The sequence below is a fragment of the Phacochoerus africanus genome, chromosome 6, assembly GCF_016906955.1.
Source record: "Phacochoerus africanus isolate WHEZ1 chromosome 6, ROS_Pafr_v1, whole genome shotgun sequence".
Taxonomy (NCBI): Eukaryota; Metazoa; Chordata; class Mammalia; order Artiodactyla; family Suidae; genus Phacochoerus; species Phacochoerus africanus.
Genome location: NC_062549.1, coordinates 29,749,394 through 29,771,350, shown reverse-complemented (window position 1 = coordinate 29,771,350; position 21,957 = coordinate 29,749,394).

Here is a 21,957-nt window from a genome sequence, read left to right as displayed (position 1 = left end):
AACAAAAAGATTTTAAGTAGGAGACAGCATATTTTTGGTTTTATGTTTTAAAAAGGAGGCATAGATTTTCTTTGGAGAGGGGTCACATGTGGTCCATGATACCTGTTGCCAGGGTAACCATGTCCTCTGTCTATACATGTCAAGGCCAGTTGCCTCACTTAGAGAGAATTAGACTATCAGGTCAAAAGGAAACAGAAAATGCAAATCATGATGTTCATGCTGTTTCAGAAAAACTGCAGCGTGATTATCCTGAAACTCAATTCAGAAATTTTCACTTTAATAATGAATTACTTTAAATGTTACAAATATTACTGTTTCCTTAAAATAATTGTGTTCCATTGACTACGTAGGCACTTCGTGCCTTTGCAATTGGGGCTTTCTCTATTTATTGAACTTGGAAAGGAGATGTGAGGACAAAATGTTCTTTAATAAAATTAGAAATTGTCTCTTCTGAGAGTCATAAAACATTCATCCAAAACTCTAAAAAATTACCCCATTTAGCTGCATTTCTGAATAAGATTCCTTTTTTTTAGTGCCCAGTGATCCTGAATTTAGATGCTGTGTTTAAACATTGTTTGCTGAAACGAAGACTATTAATTAGTATAAGCAATATTGAATTTCACTTCGAGAATGGAAAGTTATTGGTTGGCTTTGTTAATACGAACAACAGAAACAGAACTGGTTGCATAAAATGTAAATATATAAGTGAGTGCTTACGTATTCATTAAAAAGCAAAGTTTATCATTTCAAGAACTTTACATTCTTATTATTTATTATAAAATTCCAAATCCATTAAATTTTTTTAATCTTTTTTTTTAAAGAATGGACATGGAATCTACAAACTTTATTTTATTTTTTTTTGTCTTTTTTTTGCTATTTTTTGGGCCGCTCCCGCGGCATGTGGAGGTTCCCAGGCTAGGGGTTGAATCGGAGCTGTAGCCGCCAGCCTACACCAAAGCCACAGCAACGTGGGATCCGAGCCACGTCTGCAACCTACACCACAGCTCACGGCAACGCTGGATCGTTAACCCACTGAGCAAGGGCAGGGATCGAACCCGCAACCTCATGGTTCCTAGTCGGATTCATTAACCACTGCGCCACGACGGGAACTCCAATTTTTTTTAATCTTACTTCATAGGTATTGACAGTGGTCCCCATATCAAACATAGCCACAAATACATCATTATATCTAAAATTATCTCTTTTATACTATCTCTGTAAAACAACCAAAACAATTCCTTAAAGTGAAAAATCTCACCAAATCAGCATCCTCAGGGATGATATATTTCCTTATTTTGCTTTAAAATGCTAAGCACATACTTCTCAAAGTTTTCATTTTTAATTTTCTCTTTTTTTATGGTACATTGTGTAACTGAAGATTTCAAAAGATATTCCTCCCAAAAGGAGTGCATAACTATTACTACTTCCTTTCATACAGTGTTTCTCCTTGAACCCATCTCCCAAGGAAGCTAGAGGAACTAAGAAGAAAACATATTTGGGGAAAGATGTAAAATGAACTATAAAGACAATGACCACATGTCCCAGTTTACTGGGGACACTCTTGGTTGATGCCTGTTTTCCTGGCATAATTATTACCAGCCCATTTCACTCTAAAAAAAAAAAAATGTCTGTTTTCATTGATAAATTATATGACCATCCTGTTTATGGTCTAAACATTTCTGACTGAATTATCATTTTGTTTTTTAGACTATCATGTCCAAATGTGTATGTACCTGAACTCTAATTTTTACACATATCAGGAGTTCTTGGGTTAGTATGAAGCACTATTCTTGGAGAATCTAAGACTCATTCACATACTTAAGGCTGCTTTACTTTGCTGACTCCAAAACTCCAAAGTTTTTGGACTAACTTCCAGCCCCATGACTTTTTTTGCATAATTCTTATTAACATGGAGCTCTATCTATAGTTACATGAGTGCTCAGTTCCAAGGAGCACAGAATCTATACCCCAGTCATACATTTATTTCACTGTATCCCATCTGAAAGGTTAAAATTGTGAGGAAACAAAAGTGTCCACTAAAATGCTAGCTCTAAGAACTCTGATAGAAAATACCAAAAGGGCCCCAATTTAAAGGAAAAAATGTTTGAATTTTGAAGTAATATTATCTTTATTTGCAGATGAAAATATAACTGAAAATCACCGGAGAAGCAATAATAAAACCAACTCAAACAATAAAATAATTCAACAAAGTAACAAAAGATAGAATTAACATACAAAAAGCAATAGTCTTCATACAAACATGTAATAAACAGCTAAAGGACATAAAGGTAGAGAAAAATCCATTTAAAATCTTACCCAAAAAGATAAATAAAACAAATTTTTTTTGCACAGCAAAGTAAACCCTCAACAAACCAAAAAACAACACACACAATGGGAAAAAAATACTTGCAAATGAAGCAACTGATAAGGGATTAATCGCCAAGACATATAAACATCTCCTGTAGCTCAATACCAAAAAAACAACCCCATCAAAAAAAATGGGCAGAAGATCTAAACAGACAATTCTCCAAAGACATAGAGATAGCCAAAAAACACATGAAAAGATGTTCAACATCATTTATTATTAGAGAAATGCAAATCAAAACTACTATGAGGTACCACCTTTCACCAGCCACAACAGCCATCATCACAAAGTCTACAATTAATGCTGTAGAGGGTGTGGAGAAAAGAGAATTCTCTTACACTGTTGGTGGGAACATAAATTAGTGCAACCACTATGGAAAACAGTATGGAGATTCCTCAAAAAACTAAAAATAGAATTACCATTTGATTTAGCAATCCCACTCCTCATCTATCCAGAGAAAACCATGACTTGAAAATATACATGTACCCTAATGTTCACTGCAACACTATATACAATAGCCAAAACATGGAAGCAATCTAAACATCCATCAACAGAGTAGTGGATAAAGAAGATGTGGTACATAAACACAATGGGATATTACTCAGGCGTAAAAAAGAAAGAAGGGCATTTGCTGCAACATGAGTGGACCTAGAAATTATCATGTTAAGTGAAGTTAGTCAGACAGTACCTCATATTCTATCATGTATATGTGGAATCTAAAAAAATGATATAAAAACTTTATTACAGAACAGAAACTGACCCACAGACTTTGTAAACTTATGGTTACCAAAGGAGACAGGTTGGGGCAGGGGGAGGGTCAGGCTGAGGGTTTGGGATGGAAATGCTGTAAAACTGGGTTATGAAGATCAGTGTACAACTATAAATACAGAAAATTTATTGAGTTAAAAAAAACAAAAAGAATACTGGGGGGGGGGGGGAGTTCCCGTCGTGGCGCAGTGGTTAACGAATCTGACTAGGAACCATGAGGTTGCGGGTTCGGTCCCTGCCCTTGCTCAGTGGGTTAACGATCCAGCGTTGCCGTGAGCTGTGGTGTAGGTTGCAGACGCGGCTCGGATCCCGCGTTGCTGTGGCTCTGGTGTAGGCTGGTGGCTACAGCTCCAATTCAACCCCTAGCCTGGGAACCTCCATATGCCGCGGGAGCAGCCCAAGAAATAGCAACAACAACAACAACAACAACAACAACAAAAAGACAAAAGACAAAAAAATAAAATAAAATAAAATAAAAGATATTAAAAAAAAAGAATACTGGGGAATAGGTGTAACATGAAATGTATAAACATGTATAAAATCTCTATGAGGAAAGTCGTAAAATACTTCCAAAAGTTACAAAAATCGACTTGAAAAAATGAAAAGACATTTCCTTCACTTGGATAGAATATCTCAACATAAAGATGTCAGTTCTCCTTCACATACATATAAAATTAACACAATTCCAATAAAATGCAAACAAGCTTTTTTGCAGTTAGGCAAATTGCTATTAAAGTTCATATGGAAAAACAAACATGCAAGAATAGAATGGCTAAAGAAAATTTATGATGAGAGAACTAGCCCTGGTAGATATTATAAAATACTGTATTGAATCTCTGTGATTCAGAGTATAGTACTGGTGCATTGACAGACAACTGAATTAGTAGATCAGACTGGAAAATCCATAATGGATGCAAATCAAAATTTTTAACCTATATGGGAAAAGAATATGAAAAAGAATGGAATATATGTATATATGTCAATGAATCACTTCCTGAAACTAACACAACATTGTAAATCAACTATACCCCAATAAAATTTTTTAAAAAATAAAATCTCAGTGACCTAAAAACATTCTTGTTATAGTCCAGTGCAGGTCAATTGGCTCAAATTTTTTTAAATTAAATTTTAAAATATAAAAAGGTCTTTATAAAGTGCATGTCTAAACTCTTGTTAGAAATTAGATCTTGCCGTGAGCTGTGGTATAGGTTGCAGACGCGGCTCGGATCCCGCGTTGCTGTGCCTCTGGCGTAGGCCGGCGGCTACAGCTCTGATGAGACCCCTAGCCTGGGAACCTCCATATGCCATGGGAGTGGTCCAAGAAATGGCAAAAAGACAAAAAAAAAAAAAAAAGAAATTAGATCTTATTTCCCATGCATTCCCACTGAAATCAGTTGTTCTTCATTTAGTGCTTATTATGTTCAAAGCACCAGTTATGCACCATTGAGGATGCATACAGAGAAACTGTTGTATCCATATAAGCGAGCGACCAACAGTGATGGATTTTTCTTTAGTGGCCCAGCTCAGTCGCTCATCAGCATTGTAGTGGCCCCTACCCCCAAGCAAGCCACCGTTATTGAGTGAACAATGGCTCCTTCCCTTCCCCTTCCTCTGTATAAAAGGACTTTGAATGTGGACTGAGGCAAGATGTTTTTTGAAACAGCAGTCCACCATCTTCTTGATCTACTAGCTTTCCAATTGAAGTCATTATTCCTGCCCCAACAACCTGTCTCCTGATTTATTAGCTTGTCATAGAAATGAGCTTGGGTTCAGTATCATCTAGAGACTTATAATGAGTAAAAGACTCCTCTCCACCATGATCTCACTTATTGTTCTATATTTTTCCTCATAGCAATATAGGCTTCTACCACACTGTATCATTTTTTAGTTAATTATGTTTAATCTTTATTTTCTGTCTTCCCAAGTAAAATATAAATTCTTTGAGAGCACATGTTTTATCTCTTTTATTCAGTAATTTAGCTCAAGCATCTAAAAAGAAATTAGTGGCTCAGCAGTAACAAACCCGCCTAATATCCATGAGGACGTGGGTTCAATCCCAGGACTCACTCATTGAGTTAAGGATCCAGCATTGCTGTGAGCTATGGTGTATGGTGCAGGCCAGCAGCTACAGCTCCAATTAGATCACTAGCCTGAGTACTTCCATACGCCATGGGTGCAGCCCTAAAAAGACAAAAAAAAAATAAAATAAAATAAAATAAAATTATAATAATAAAAAATAAAAAGAAGTTAGCACAAAGCATATATTTAATCAATTTGTCTTGAAAGAGAAAGTGAATTAATAAATAAACTCCTTAAAGAAAGTTTTAGTCATGGGGCGTAGCTCACAGTGGCTATGTTTTCTGAAGAATGAAGCAATAAAAACATAGATTCATAAGACTGTAAGTATGTGGCTGGATCTCAGAGTAGGACACAAGACAGAAAATTTGTTAGAAACTGGTCATGGAGAAAATTGAATGTCATATTAACCTAGTTACCATTTATTGTGATATTACTATGTCACATACTATGTGAGAAATAATAACATCTTTATTTAACAAACCCAGAAGGAAGTATTATTTTTCCTTTGTTAGATGGGAAAACAGAATCTCATGAAGGTTATACAATTTGTCCCAAATTACATGCAAGTTAGCCTTCACAGAAATCTAATTTTCTGTGACTCCAAGATTTATGCTCATCATGCTGCTTTTCATTAGGCAAGCAGAAAGCCATAAAAATATGTGTACAGTGGAGTAAAATCTTTACCTCGTGTTTTTACAGATAACTGCCACCATGATATGTGGTAGATTACAAAAGAGGATGAAAGTTAGATCATAATAGCAGTTGGATTCCAGCTCTGGAACTCAGAATTCAGGACAGGTTTGCAGATTCCAGAGTTGGAACATCCAAGTTAGTGGTTTCTAGCCTCATTTTGAGACTACTGACTTCCTGAAATGGGACTAGTACAAACAGATGTACTCTAAGTGCAAAGTATACACTAGATGCAGAAAGACACAAGTAAAAGATGTAAAATGTTTCATTAAGTTTATTTTTCTCTTTAAAAAAAACTTTCTGGAGTTCCCATTGTGGCTCAGCAGGTTAAGAACCTGACATAGTATCTGTGAGGATGCGGGTTCAATCCTGGCCTTGCTCAGTGGGCTAAGGATCCAGCATTGCTGCAAGCTGTGGTGCAGGTCACAGATATGGCTTGGATCCCATATTGCTGGGGCTGTGGTGTAGGCCTGAAGCTCTGATTCAACCCTTAGTGTGGGAACTTCCATATGCCATGGGTGCAGCTGTAAAAAGAAAAATAAAGAGAAAGAAAAGAAAAAACACTACTTCTTTTTCTATTAAAGTAAAACTGATTTACAACATTGTGTTAACTTTCATAATTTTAACTGAGTACCTATTAAAATATTTATTATGAACATATTGAATTAAACTATGGTAATGTTTCTTTCACTTTTTGTATAGAGGCTACTAGGAAAATTAAAAGCACGTGGCATGCATTATATCTCTCTTGGACAATAATATTGTACTTATTCTCATAAAGAAACCCTTCGAACTCTAACAGGATCACAGAGGAACAGCTTTTAGGACTTTTCAAAGTGGTTGCGGTAGAAGCTAGTTTAAAAATGAGAAGGGGGTGGAATTCAAACACTTTAAGGAAATGGATGATATGAACTTGTTTGTAAGTTTAATGTAGGGAAGAGATTAAAGATTTAGAAACCTTAGAAAACTATACATAGAACTACGATATGACCCAGCAATCCCACTCTTGGGCATATATCTGGACAAAACTTTCCTTGAAAAAGACACATGCATCCACATGCTCATTGTAGCACTGTTCACAATGGCCAAGACATGGAAACAACCTAAACATCCATCGACAGATTAATGGATTAAGATGTTGTGGTACATATACACAATGGAATACTACTCAGCCATAAAATAAAACAAAATAATGCCATTTGCAGGTACATGGACGGAACTGAAGATTCTCACACTAAGTGAAGTCAGAAAGAGAAAGACAGATTCCATATGATATTACTTAATATGTGGAATCTAAAATATTGCACAGATGAACCTAGCTCCAGAACAAAACAGACTCACAGACATGGACAACAGACTTGCGGTTGCCAAGGAGGGGGAGGGAGTGGGATAGACTGGGAGTTTGGCATTAAGAGATGCAAACCATTACATTAAGAATGGATAGGCAATGAGGTCCTAATGTTTAGCACAAGGAACTATGTCCAATCACTTGTGACAGAATATGATGAAAGATAACATGAGAAAGTGTATAGATGTATAACTGGGGCACTTTGCTGTACAGCATAAATTGACAGAACAATGTAAATCAATTATAATAAAAATTTTTTAAAAAATTAAAAAAGAAAGGTTTGATCCTGGCATATATGTCTAAGAAACCATATGATATTTAATTAACCTAAAAAAATCTCACCTGCTACCCATTACTTAATTAGTAACGGAAACAATCTGATTAGTTTCAGGCTTATTTGCAGAGGTAATCCCTACTTAGGAAAAATGACATGGTGAGTATGTGATGATGGCAAAGTCATCCGAAAGGATTACACTCCTAAATTTAGCTCTCCAAATAGCCCCACATTTGAAGGAAGCCATGTAGACAACAGGACAGGCACTTTCAGCTCTGTGGTAAGAAGGCACTGCAGAAATCTAAGACTCCAGTAACACTGTCTTTCTAATGTTCTATGAAGTTATGTTACTCACTATGTTGTTACCATGCCCTTGTCATATGTTAATTTCATTTCTTTCCATCTCTCTGTCCTGATTATTTCACAAAATTACAGGCCTGGAAGAGAAGCTCACTGTCCACCATTCAACTTTGCTCTGTTAACACTCCCAATTATGATGTGATTTTAGTAAGCATTCCAAAGTGATACACCCATCATTGGAGAACCTTATGTATTTAAAGATTACAAAATGTACAACGTTTGTTATTTTTTAATATGCAATGAGGATAAATGATAGCATAGCCCATTGTGAATTTTTTGAGCTTCCTTTTGCCATTACCTTAGATGATTAAGAGAAAACTTTTCCTCCCTCTCCACTCTGAAGGATCTGAAGATTGCTTTAGTATATCTCAAGCCTTAAATGACAGAATGAAGGGGGAGAAGAGATTATGTATTAAGATCTGGCTGAATGTCAGGCACTGTGCTAGGCTTTTTGTAACGTATTGTCATCTAATTTCTATGACACCTGTGGTTTGTATCATTATCTCTATTTTATAGACTGAGAAATAGGGGCTCAGAAATATTAGCTAACTTATTCAAAGTTATGCTGCTAACAGTGGCAGACAGGGATCTCCTTAAAATCTAGATCTTCCAATTCTATCTCTAGAGCTTTTCCTACAATAAATACCATGCACGCAGAAACAGGTCATCAGGATAGCCTCATTCTGGCTGACACTTTGTTCCCAGAAAAGAGAAGACCTCTAGAAAATGATCACATATGAAAATTCTCAAATTGAGATCTATAATTAAGAAGGAATTGTTGCGGCACCTCTCAACTAAAGTTGGAACCCAGAAGAATTTGGTATCTCACTTTACATCTTATCTCCAGGTTCAACTTGATCTGCAGAGTGACTAAACATTTAATTTAAAACTTCTGGAAGATATATAAGATAGGTACTATGATCACCTGTATTTTTAGGATTATCTCAAAAAAAAATTTTTTTTTTTTTGTCTTTTTGCCATTTCTAGGGCCGCTCCCGCGGCATATGGAGGTTCCCAGGCTAGGGGTCAAATCGCAGCTGCAGCCGTAGACCTATGCCAGAGCCACAGGAACGCAGGATCTGAGCCGTGTCTGCAACCTACACCACAGCTCATGGCAACGCCGGATCGTCAACCCACTGAGCAAGGGCAGGGACCGAACCCGCAACCTCATGGTTCCTAGTCAGATTCGTCAACCACTGCGCCACAACGGGAACTCCTCAAAAATTTTTAATTAATTGATTAACTTATGTTTGCTTTTTAGGGCCTCACCTATGGCATATGGAGGCTCCCAGACTAGGGGTCCAATTGGAGCCATAGCTGCTGGCCTACACCACAGCCAAAGCAACACCAGATCCGAGCCACGTCTGCAACGTAACACCACAGCTCACAGCCTTGCCAGATCCTTAACCCACGGAGTGAGGCCAGGGATTGAACCTGCAACCTCATGGATCCTAGGTGGGTTCGTCAACTGCTTAGCCATAATGGGAACTCCAAAAAAAATTTTTTTTTAATTAATTCTCTTGTCCAAGGTCACACAGTTAAACCTATTATACCATTAAAATCTTTCTGTTTAAGCTCTAGTCCTATTCCTGGAGTTAACCAAAACATTTCTTCTTTCCATCAGCTCATTTTCACACTGTCACCCTATGGTCTTTCTGCACACTTTACTTCATGGCAGCAAACTTCTTTATCAACCCCATTTATTTAAATTCTCCCTCCTGCTCTTAGATCTTCTCTCAGTCTGCTCAATGATGCCACAGAATGTTTACTTAAGCAGTACTGTCTAACTAAAAAGCTCTTCAAATCCCTTTCTTCCACAAACATTTTCTATGTGCTTGTAATAAACAGTGGTATTTCACTTAGTTATTGGATTGTGTACATTTTGATTCCCAGGCATTCTCACATTAATAGCTGAACAAAATTAGAATTATATCGTTATATGTCAATCAAATAAATCTCTTTAACATTTGAACCCTTTAGTCACTTTATTTTTGCGTTCACAGTTTCTAGAAGCCAATAATTTTGTCTGATAAGGCAATGTGGCACAAAAACCATTAGGCCTCTCATTTGAGGATGATTAATAAATATGCCATATGGCAAATTAGAGCACATTTATCTGATAGGTGGAGTCCCAGTGACAATGACCTATTCATTAATCATTTATTTGGCATCTATTATGTTTAAGATCCTGTGCTAACTCCCCATGTGCTCTAAAGTGAAACATTAATTAAAACCACCTAACTTATTTGGTTTGGTTCTTCCCTAAGCTGAGTGATTGTAGGTACGTCAAGTGACCCCTCTGCTTCTCAGTTTCTTCTTCTACAATAAGGGGATTAGATGATTCCCAAAGTCCCTCCTAGGGGTGTAGGCTGAATGTAGTTGTGCCATTCTCTAAACTGAGAAGTCATACCTCTTAACTTTCAAAATTAGATATGGTTTAATCTTCATAGTTATATAGCTTAAAGAAAATTTCTTTTAAAAAGATAGGTGAATAACAAGAACTATCTCGGATGTACTATAGATTTAGCAATATTTTAAGTATAAATGAATCATAGGAGTTCCGACCATGGCTCAGTGGTTAACAAATCCTACTAGGAACCATGAGGTTGCTGGTTCAATCCCTGGCCTCGCTCAGTGGGTTAAGGTTCCGGCATTGCCCTGAGCTGTGGTGTAGGTCATAGACGCAGCACAGACCACACATTGCTGTGGCTGTGGTGTAGGCCAGGCAGTAGGATGGTGGCTACACTTCCATTTTGACCCCTAGCCTGGGAACCTCCATATGCTGCAGGAGCGGCCCTAAAGAGACCAAAAAAAAAAAAAAAAAGAGAGAGACAAAAATAAAAAAAATAATCATAAAAACAACTGTTGTATTTCTCTTAAAATAAACATGCCTAAAATTTCAGATGATATTTTCTTGGCAAAATGCACTTTGAACTTTACTAAACACAAGACAGTGGGAAAAATCAGGTGATATACTGAGAGTAGGATATTCATGCAAGATCTATAAACGAAATGAAGTAAATTGAGGCAATCTGTTGATTATTACAGGCTAAGGAGCTCTATTGTTTTTATTCCCCTGATATTAAAGTACAAGTAAATTTGGGACCTATCTGGGACAAGTCTATTTCAAGGACCAAACTCCAAGGATCTTACTACTCCCCACATTCACTATATGGACTTCTCTGCCTATTTGTTAAACAAAATTCCCTACACCACTTCTCTACTGATCATCTCTTTTAGACTGACTTAAATGGACATTTGCTATTTTGGTAAGTTTTCCATGTTTTCTAGAGTATCTTTTCCAACACACCACATATTTCAGAATTTCCAAACAGTGTTCAACTTGAGTCCCTCATCTTAATATTAAAAAATACCCAACAAATAAATATCTGTTCCCTTGAAGCTCTTGCCAATTGACTATACAGTCTTTATTCAATTCTGACACTATATTCTATTATCCTCCTGGTCACTTTCTTTGCTTCAATCAAATCTTCGGCACCTGCACTTCACCATCTACCGGATGACTCATGTAAACCTAAACAGAATGATCACTGAACTTACCCTCTTTACTCCACTTGTTATCCTTCTCATGAACCTACCCAGAAGTGCTCCACTTCTGAAATTAGAAATGTCTTCTCTCTACCCTTGAGACCACAGTTTTCTAACTTTCCCACAGATCTCTTCAATTTCATTAGACTCTAACTCCTAGGTCTTTCTGCTTTCTCTCATATTAGTCACTACTTCTGTTCTCCTTTACATCTCTGATCCATCACTTTAAAACTTCTCCTTCCCTGACATTATCCTTACAGACACCTCAATCCTGAATGAAGTCAACTAGGTTGCAAATGCTGTTTGGTAAATCACACAACTGGCCATTGAACAGTAACTGAGTTCTCTCTTTCCTTTCCACTACTAGTAGGAGAGAAGTAATTGAATCACATGGCAATATTAACCATTCCTTCTTTAAGCAATTTCTTCCTTGAACTTCAACTACTAATCTATTTTCTCAGTAGAGAAAATACAATTCATCAAAGAGGCAATTCCTCAATTTTAAGAGAATGGATAGAAAGATCAGATGACCTTTTTAAAACTTTACATCTTTGGAGTGAAATCCCCTCTCCTCTACAGAGAGTTAAAGAGTGGCATTTATTATTACCTATTAATTTTCTCAAGAATCTATAAGCCCTAACAGGTAAAAGGCAAAACTCTCTTGTTCTTTGTAAACTTAGAATCTAATACATAGTAGGCGTTCGAACAACATTTACTGAATACATGAATAAATGACTGTGTAATGGGGAACTTCCGAAAAACATATTTGTATCTTCATATCTCCAGCTGATTTAGTTGTCCACTTGCTATTTATGAGACCCAGATTTTGCTTCAGCAAATCATATTCATGTCTGGTTTTAACAAAACTCAAAATACACTCTGCCAAGTATATTTCACCATATATTTTTAAACTCAAGAGTCTTTCAGAGGAAATTTAATCCTAATGTTTATGATTCAATTACTTAAATCATCAAGACATCACTCAAGAATCCCACTTTAACTGTTTAATTTTTTTTTTTTAATTATAGTTCATCTATCTGTGGGGCTAGTTTTTTTTTTGTCTTTTTTTTTTGTTGTTGTTATTTCTTGGGCTGCTCCCACGGCATATGGAGGCTCCCAGGTTAGGGGTCCAATAGGAGCTGTAGCCACTGGCCTACGCCAGAGCCACAGCAACGCGAGATCCGAGCCGAGTCTGCAACCTACACCACAGCTCACGGCAACGCCGGATCTTTAACCCACTGAGCAAGCGCAGGGATCGAACCCGCAACCTCATGGTTCCTAGTCGGATTCGTTAACCACTGTGCCACGTCGGGAACTCCTGTTTAATTTTTGTTTCCCTAACTGGATAATTGTTTGTATATTTAAGACAAAATTATTTGCCCTTAATTATTTAAATAATTGTCTCAATTATATACTATGTATCTTGCATGTAGATAAGCCATAATCAAACTAAAAATCTACTCTGACTTCAAGATATCTCAGTCTTTATATCTGGGAATACAATTTTTATATAAGAAAACTGTTCTTTTAAATAAAAGCCCATTTAATAGTTAATGCATAATCCATTCAAGTCATTCTTAAAACAAAGAAATACTTAGCAATTTTCACTATTTCTGGCTTTTTTTTTTGCTTTTTAGAGCCACACCTGTGGCATATGGAAGTTCCCAGGCTAGGGGTTGAATTAGAGCTGCAGCTACCAGCCTGTGCCACAGCCACGGCAACGCGGGATCTGAGCTGCATTTGCAACCTACACTACAGCTTAAAGCAACACAGGATCCTTAACCCGCTGAGCGAGGCCAAGGATCAAACCTGCATCCCCATGGATACTAGTTGGGTCTGAAACCCAATGAGCCACAACATGAACTCCCTGGTCATTTTAAATCAATTGTCAAGTCTCCAGAAGAAAAGAGTCTAGTATTACAAACAGAAAATCAAGCTGAGATGCTAAAAGTTAAGATCTTAAGAAGATGGAGAACTAGAGGAAAAAATTAAAGTTTCCTATAATTTAGTTTTTCTTGTTTTTATTAAAGTACTTTTCCATGCCACTCTTACCATATGTCTTTCCTTTCTTCTCCTCATTCACTCTGCTCTAACCATACTGGCCTTGATAATTCAAACTCAATCTGTCTCAGGACTAATGTGTATTCTACCTGCTGGAAGGCTTCCTCCAGATATTTACACGGTTCATTTAAATTAAGTTAATACTCCTAAGTCACCTCTTAACAGGGAGCTTCCCTAATGCTCCTGGACAAAGTAGCCATTTCCTCCCATTTGGTCATTCTCTTCTTACTCTGCTTTACTCTTACTCTAGTACTCATTACTAACGTCACTACCTACATTTATAAAAAATAAGTTATCTATCTAGGTCATATTACCTCAAAAAGGTAAGAACTATGGCTTCTTCATTATCATACCACCCAATATTTGTTGAATCAATTAATTATCATTCAGTGTTAGCATTTAATAGGTTTTTATTTTGGTTTGTTTGTTTGCTTTTTGCCATTTCACCTTACTGAGATCTGAATATGTCAAGGTAAAAACACAAAGTCTGCAAATATTACTAGTGAAAAAGGAAAAGATAATGCTATCTATAGCATTTAGTCTGGTTCAAAAGTGGAACTGTTTCTCAATTCTGCTTCATGTATGATTTCAAAATATTCAAAGGCCTGGGATTTAACAAAGCAAATGAAATTCTTTTTTATTGTCTTGATAGGGAAACAAGAAAAGGTGACTACTGGACTCCTGACTCTGTAGATAATGGGATGCTCTAATCTGGATATACTAAATATAATGGAAAACCCACTTACTGTTAATTACTTTCAACAACATAAATTGTGGTTTCACCAAAATAGTATTTTCACGTATTAGAGTACTAATATATATATATTCACTTCTAAAAATCACTATTTTATTTTTCTAAACACTGTGAAGATGATGCTAGAAACTGCCTGTCAGATGGGGTGGGAAGGGCATAGAGGCTATTTTAACCATTTTTTCCCCAAAATTTCATACAATCCTTATTATCCAATTTTTATTAGCATACAAATAATACCCATTACTCTTTAGGTTCCATGGAGTTTGTGGGCTAAGTGCTTTATGTATATTTCTCATTTAATCCTCACATCAAACAAGAAAACTAAGACTCAGAAAAAGTTGAACTGGAGGATAACTTTTGAGTACAACTTGCTCAAAGTTATACTGATTTTTCTGAGGGAGACTGGCTTCCTGACTATTCTGCAATAATGAACAATTTATCCAACATGAGTACTCCCTTAGGCATCAACACCACATCTCAATACAAAAAGCATGGCACTAATGCCTTCTGATAATGTGGTCCAATTCTCTTAACTCTTCAAAAAAATGTTTTTAAATGAAAGGTGCATATTTAATTAGTGTACACAAGTAACTTAGAAAACCTTAAAAATTATATTTCTGGCCAGGGAACAGAGAATTATTACAATGAACAGAAAGATAAATAGATGTTAAAGCCAAATCTTCTTTCACACAGCTAAGACAGAGCAAGAATCACAAGGCAGTAGGATGGAGCATTGCTACAGCCAGCTGTACAGAGTAAGTAAATGTTTCAACCTCAAGTCAGACCACAGTCTACATTCTAACTGGCTACGGTGCTTTCTATAGAGAACTATAAGCCACTTACAATGACTATCACACACGTATCACACACGCGCAAAGGCTTATTAGCATGTTACTCTGAATATGTAGGTGAACATGTCTAGCCTAAGCTTTGGCCCAGTAAGTAGGCTTGGTTTCCAGGGATATGACCCTGATTTCCAGCTTAAGTCAGGTATCTCAGGAACAATAAAGAACTGAGATGCATTTTCCCCCTCTATTTCCTATTCCTTAAATAATTCCTGTGATCTGAACTCAGAGATCAAACTGCAGTATCTCCCATAACAGCTTGTTATGATAACTTGCAACAGAAGAAATCATTCCAAGACTTTGCCTGATAATTGACATTAAACCAACAGTTGAACTCCCCATCTCCTCAACTGCTAAGAAGAGAAGCAGCTGATATGGCCATACAAACCAAGGGATTGGGGACTAGGAGTCACTATGAATAACAGCAAGCCCAGTCCTATCAAAAGTGCAAAAATTATCCACACAAAGAAGTCACTGTTGTCAAGACTACAAAATTCTATGTATTATCAGCCTCTGATACTTGTTTTTGGGCTACATCACAGAGAGACCCAGACAATCTCAAAAAAGAAGCTGAGAGCTTACCTTATACTATTTTCTTGTCATGACCATCCTTTATTTAGAAGTCATGCACTTCTTGTTTAATTAAGAGGCAGATGGCAATATTATCTTTTTATTTCAGAAATTCCATAAGGAAGAAAAGCCCATCTACATGGCACTGAGGAGAACAGGATGAGATCAAATATTACAACCAATTCCTTAACATCAGTCAGTACCCAAAAGAGACCTGCATTTAGTAATCCATCATTCTTCCTGCATGGATGGATCAGTAATGTTGAGGGGAATTTGAGACTCACAAAGAGGCTTCAATTCTCAAGTCCAAAGGGCTAGTTTTCTTGGCACATTTTTCTTTAGAAAAACAATTTTTATACGTGCGATTTATAGAAATCTCAGCTTCTATTTTCACCAAAGATGCATCAGTTAATTTAGTACAGTGCCACACACATCAAAGGAAAGAGACACTGTTTTCAAGGATCATTGATACATGTCAGTAAAAAGGATATTGAAAATAAATTAAAAATAGAGCTTCGCTGATTATGCTTTCATAATTCAACCCTTCTCCCTTACTGCTCATTTAATTGTAACAACGAAATTCCCCTAATATAATAAAACTAGTATTAAGAGAGTTATCAGTATATGAAAACTGTATCACTACACAAGTATTCCTATTTTAGCAATCTAGAGATTTTACAACTTTGGTTTCAAAATCTTTTTCTTGAGTAACCACCAAAAGCCCATTTATTATTTTCCAGATCTTTTGATTCAGACCTATGTTAGTTATCCAGATAACATGTTTACCTGAATTTTAAACAATTATTCTATTTGATCTGTATATCAAAAAATGATGATCTGCATAACTGAGTAAAGGATCAGAGTAATTTTATTAAAATTTTATATACTAACTGTATTTCCAACTTAACCAAGCTATTATCTTTCTCCACAAAAATAACAATTTCCTAGTTCTACTTAAGGTTTCTCTTCTTTCTTTTGCTGCTTAACATCCTCTTATCTTAGGTTGTCCATCAGAATGGAGACCAAAGAAGATTTCACTATTGAGAGGGCAAAGAACAACATTCTCTCAGGTAAAACTCTAGGGTAAAGGGGGAGCTGGAAAATTATGTATAAATTGTGTCTCTGCCTTTAATACCATGACTCTCTCAACACTACAGAATGACTGTAATTAGGGAATGCCACACACTGGAAGGGAAAGCAGGCTTTCCTCCAACCAAAGGTAGGCAGCTCCATTTTGTCTATAGCAGAGTCCATTCTAACTTAGATGGTTGGTAACCACTGGAATGACATTCTGAATTTCAGCAGACAAAGAAATGTTTTTCTTTCTTTCTCTGCATTCTTAGCTCCTAATAATAGTTTTCTTTCTTAATCTTGCCAAAATAATACACCTCAAAATATGAGTATAAAACATAAACCATTAGAAAAATACATCAGCCTTTGGGAGTTCCTGTTGTGGCACAGCAGAAAAGAATCCAACTAGGAACCGTGAGGTTGAGGGTTTGATCCCTGCCCTTGCTCAGTGGGTGAAAAAAGAATGTATACATGTACATGTAACTGGGTCACTATGCTCTACAGCAGAAAATTGACAGAACACTGTAAACCAGCTATAATGGAAAAAAATAAAAATCATTATATATATATATATATATATATATATATATATATATATATACATACACACACACACACACATATGTGTGTGTGTGTGTGTGTGTGTGTGTATAAAAAGAATGCAGTGTTGCCCTGAGCTGTGGTGTAGGTTGCAGATGCAGCTCGGATCCCAAGTTGCTGTGGCTGTGGCTGGCAGCTGCAGCTCCGATTCGACCCCTAGCCTGGGAACCTCCATATACTGCGGGTACAGCCCTAAGAAGACCAAAAAGGAAAAAAGAAAAAAAGAAAAAATATATATATTAGCCTTGGAGGAACCTCTTAAAAATTTCCTTCCAAGTTCTGTTTGCTGGTTGAAGGTTTAGGTCAGGGTGGTGCATTTGCTATTGATATCACCTTTGGCTCAAACGTAATTCTTAAGTTAGTTCATTTTTCCTTTCATCAGGTCTACATTTCCACTATTTCCCTTTCATCAGAAGAAAAGAGCCAACCACCTTCTCTTTCCTTCCTGTCTTCTCCTTGCATAGTTCTTCTAAGCAGAGCTCAAAAGCCTTGGAGGAAGAATCTGTCCAGGGTCTGGCAATAAGCAACAGTAATAATAATGTCTAGTAGGGAACATGTCTTGGACAAGTCATTTAACTGTTGATGCCTCTATTACCTCATCTATCTAATCAACAAAACAAAATGAAAACTTTCTAATACCTTACCTATTTTTTAAAGGGTTTTTAGTATCAAGATATTCCATATATCTTGTTTTAATTTTTAAGATTGAAATAGAATTCACCTACAGCGAAATGCCTAGCTGTTACACTTGGATAAATTTTGACAAATGTAGACACTAATGTAATCCATAACCACATCAAATGTAGATTATTCCCATTACACCGAAATGTTTTCTCTTAACCCTCTTCTATTCAGTCTTGCTACATAACCACTTCTCAACCACCAACCCCAGAGTCCACCATCAATCTCTTTCACCAGAAATAGACTTAGACCTACATGTAAATAGATTCAAAGAAGATATTCTTTTGGATTTGGCTTCCTTTGCTCAGTCTATCTTTGAGAGTCACCCATGCCATTGTATATAACAGCAGTTTGTTCATTTTTATTGCTTCTTAATATTTCATTCCTTATTTCTCTAATTCTAATCCCTCATTCCTTTCCTACTGTTCATACTGTTTGTATGAAATATCAAAATTCATTTATTTATTTTCCTGTTGGTTTTTTATTTTTACCACGTATAATTAAGGTTACTATATACACTCTTGCACAAGCCTCTTTTGAGAAAATATATGTTATCTTGAAAAATTTATGAGGACAACTGATGAATCAGAGCATCAACACATGTTTGACTTAAAAAGAAAATGACAGTATTCCAAAGTAGTTGTCCCATTTTACATTTCAAACAATAATGTATGAAGATGTCTGGCTCCTCCACATTCTTGCCAACACTTTGTGTTAATATCTTTAATTTTGTGTATGTTAATTTTTAATTTTGGTAATTCTAGTTATCTCATTATGATTTTAATCTTTATTTTTCTAAGAAGGACCTTTTAATGAGAAGGTTGGCTGCTTATATATCCTCCTTTATGAACTGTTATCTCTTTATGATTTTACTCTTTACTTTTCTAAGAAGTTAAGGATCTTTCAATGAGAAGGTTGGCTGCTTATATATTCTCCTTTATGAAGTGTCTGTTAAAGTACTTTTTCCATTGTTTCACTGGTTTTTATTTCTAATTTTGATTTATAGGAGCTCTTTATATATTCTTAATACAAGTCCTATATGTTCAAAATATAAATGATATGTTACAAATATTCTTCTCAGCCTGTGGCTTATCTATGTTCTTAATAGTGTCTTCCAGTGAGCATAAGTTTTAGATATTGATAAAATCCAATTTAACATTCTCAATGTATAGATGTTCTTTTTCTGAGTAAAACCTTGCCTACTCCAATGTTACAATGATATTCTTGTTTGTTTTCTTCTAGAAGCTTTATAGTTTTAGCTTATTTAATATTTAAATCATGTTCCTTCTCAAATTTCATTTGCTTCTGGGATGAACTAGGAATCAGGGCTAATTCTTTTTTTCCGTATAGATACCAGATGTGTCAGCTTATTTTGTGGAATAAATATTCTTTTTCCATTGAATAGTTTTGGAGATTATGTCAAATGTCAACTGACAGTATATGTATTAAGTATATTTCCATACCACTGATCTATATTTCTAACATTATGCTGCACTGATTATTATAATTTCATAATATTTTGAAATCAAGGTAGCATGAGACCTCTATTTTTTCTTTTTTGATATTACTTTGGCTATTCTGGATCCACTGAATTCCATATAATTTATAATTAGTTTATTAATTTGTTACAAAATTTTGGCCTGATTTTTAATGGTATTGCATTGACTCTATACACCAATTGGGGGAATGAACTTTTTAAAAAAAGCATTAAGGAAAATACGATAAAGGATATTTTTTTGTTTGTTTTTTTGTTTTTTTTTGTCTTTTTGCTATTTCTTGGGCCGCTCCCGCGGCATATGAAGGTTCCCAGGCTAGGGGCCGAATTGGAGCCGTAGCCACCGGCCTACGCCAGAGCCACAGCAACGCGGGATCCGAGCCGCGTCTGCAGCCTACACCACAGCTCACGGCAACGCCGGATTGTTAACCCACTGAGCAAGGGCAGGGATCGAACCCGCAACCTCATGGTTCCTAGTCAGATTCGTTAACCATTGCGCCATGATGGGAACTCCCGGATATTTGGTTTTTTTTTTTTTGTCTTTTTGCTATTTCTTTGGGCCGCTCTCGCGGCATATGGAGGTTCCCAGGCTAGGGGTTGAATCGGAGCTGTAGCCACTGGCCTACGCCAGAGCCACAGCAACACAGGATCCGAGCCGCGTCTGCAACCTACACCACAGCTCATGGCAACGCCGGATCCTTAACCCACTGAGCAAGGGCAGGGACCGAACCCGCAACCTCATGGTTCCTAGTCGGATTCGTTAACCACTGCGCCACAACGGGAACTCCGGATATTTGTTTTTTTAATCATTTATTTATATATATTATATATTTTTTTCTACTGTACAGCATGGTGACCCAGTTACACATTCATGTATACATTCTTTTTTCTCACATTGTTCCATCATAAGTGACAAGAGTTCCCAGTGCTACACAGCAGGATCCCATTGCTAATCCATCCCAAAGGCAGTAGTTTGCATTTATTTACCCCAAGCTCCCAGTCCCTCCCATTCCCTCCCCTTCCCCCTTGTCAACCACAAGTCTATTCTCCAAGTCCATGATTTTATTTTCTGTGGAAAGGTTCCTTTGTGCCAGATATTAGATTCCATATATAAGTGATATCATATGGTATTTGTCTTTCTCTGACTTACTTCACTCAGGATGAGAGTCTCTAGTTCCATCCATGATGCTGCAAATGGCACTATTTTGTTCCTTTTTATGGCCTAGTAGTATTCCATCGTGTATATATACCACATCTTCCTAATCCAATCATCTGTTGATGGACATTTGGGTTGTTTCCAGTTCTTGGCTATTGTGAATAGTGCTGCAATGAACATGTGGGTGCATGTGTCTTTTTCAAGGGAAGTCTTGTCTGGAGAGATGCCCAAGAATGGGATTGCTGGGTCATATGGTAGTTCTATATATAGTTTTCTATGGTACCTCCATACTGTTCTCCATAGTGGCTGTACCAGCTTACATTCCCACCAGCAGTTCAGGAGGGTTCCCTTTTCTCCACCCCCCCCCAGCATTTGTTATTTGTGGACTTCTTAATGATGGCCATTCTGACTGGTGCGAGGTGGTATCTCGAGGCAGTTTTGATTTACATTTCTCTAGTAACCAGGGATGTTGAGCATTGTTTCAAGTGCTTGTTCGCCATCTCTTGGAGAAATGTCTCTTCAGGTCCTTTGCCCATTTTTGCATTGGGTTGTTGGCTTTTTTGCTGTTGAGTTGTGTAAGTTGCTTGTATATTCTAGAGATTAAGCCCTTGTCAGGTGCATCATTTGAAACTATTTTGTCCCATTCTGTAAGTTGTCCTTCTGTTTTCTTTTTGGTTTCCTTGGCTGTGCAAAAGCTTGTCAGTTTGATGAGGTCCCATTGGTTCATTTTTGCTCTTATTTCTGTTGCTTTAGGAGACTGACCTGAGAAAACATTTGTAAAGTTGATGTCAGAGAATGTTTTGCCTGTGTTCTCTTCCAGGAGTTTGAAGGTGTCTTGTCTTAACGTTTAAGTCTTTCAGCCATTTTGAGTTTATTCTTATGCATGGTGTGAGGGTGTGTTCTAGTTTCATTGATTTGCATGCCACTGTCTAGGTTTCCCAGCAATACTTGCTGAAAAGACTTTCTTTTTCCCATTTTATGTTCTTGCCTCCTTTGTCAAAAATTGACCATAGGTGCCTGGGTTTATTTCTGGGCTCTCTATTCTGTTCCATTGGTCTGCTGTCTGTTTTGGTACCAGCACCACACTGTCTTGATGACTGTGGCTTTGTAATATTGCCTGAAGTCTGGGAGAGTTATGCCTCCTGCTTGGTTTTTCTTCTTCAGGATTGCTTTGGCAATTCTGGGTCTTTTGTGGTTCCATGTAAATTTTTGATTGTTGTAGTTCTGTGAAAAGTGTCATGGGTAGTTTGATAGGGATTGCATTGAATCTATAGATTGCTTTGGGTAGTAT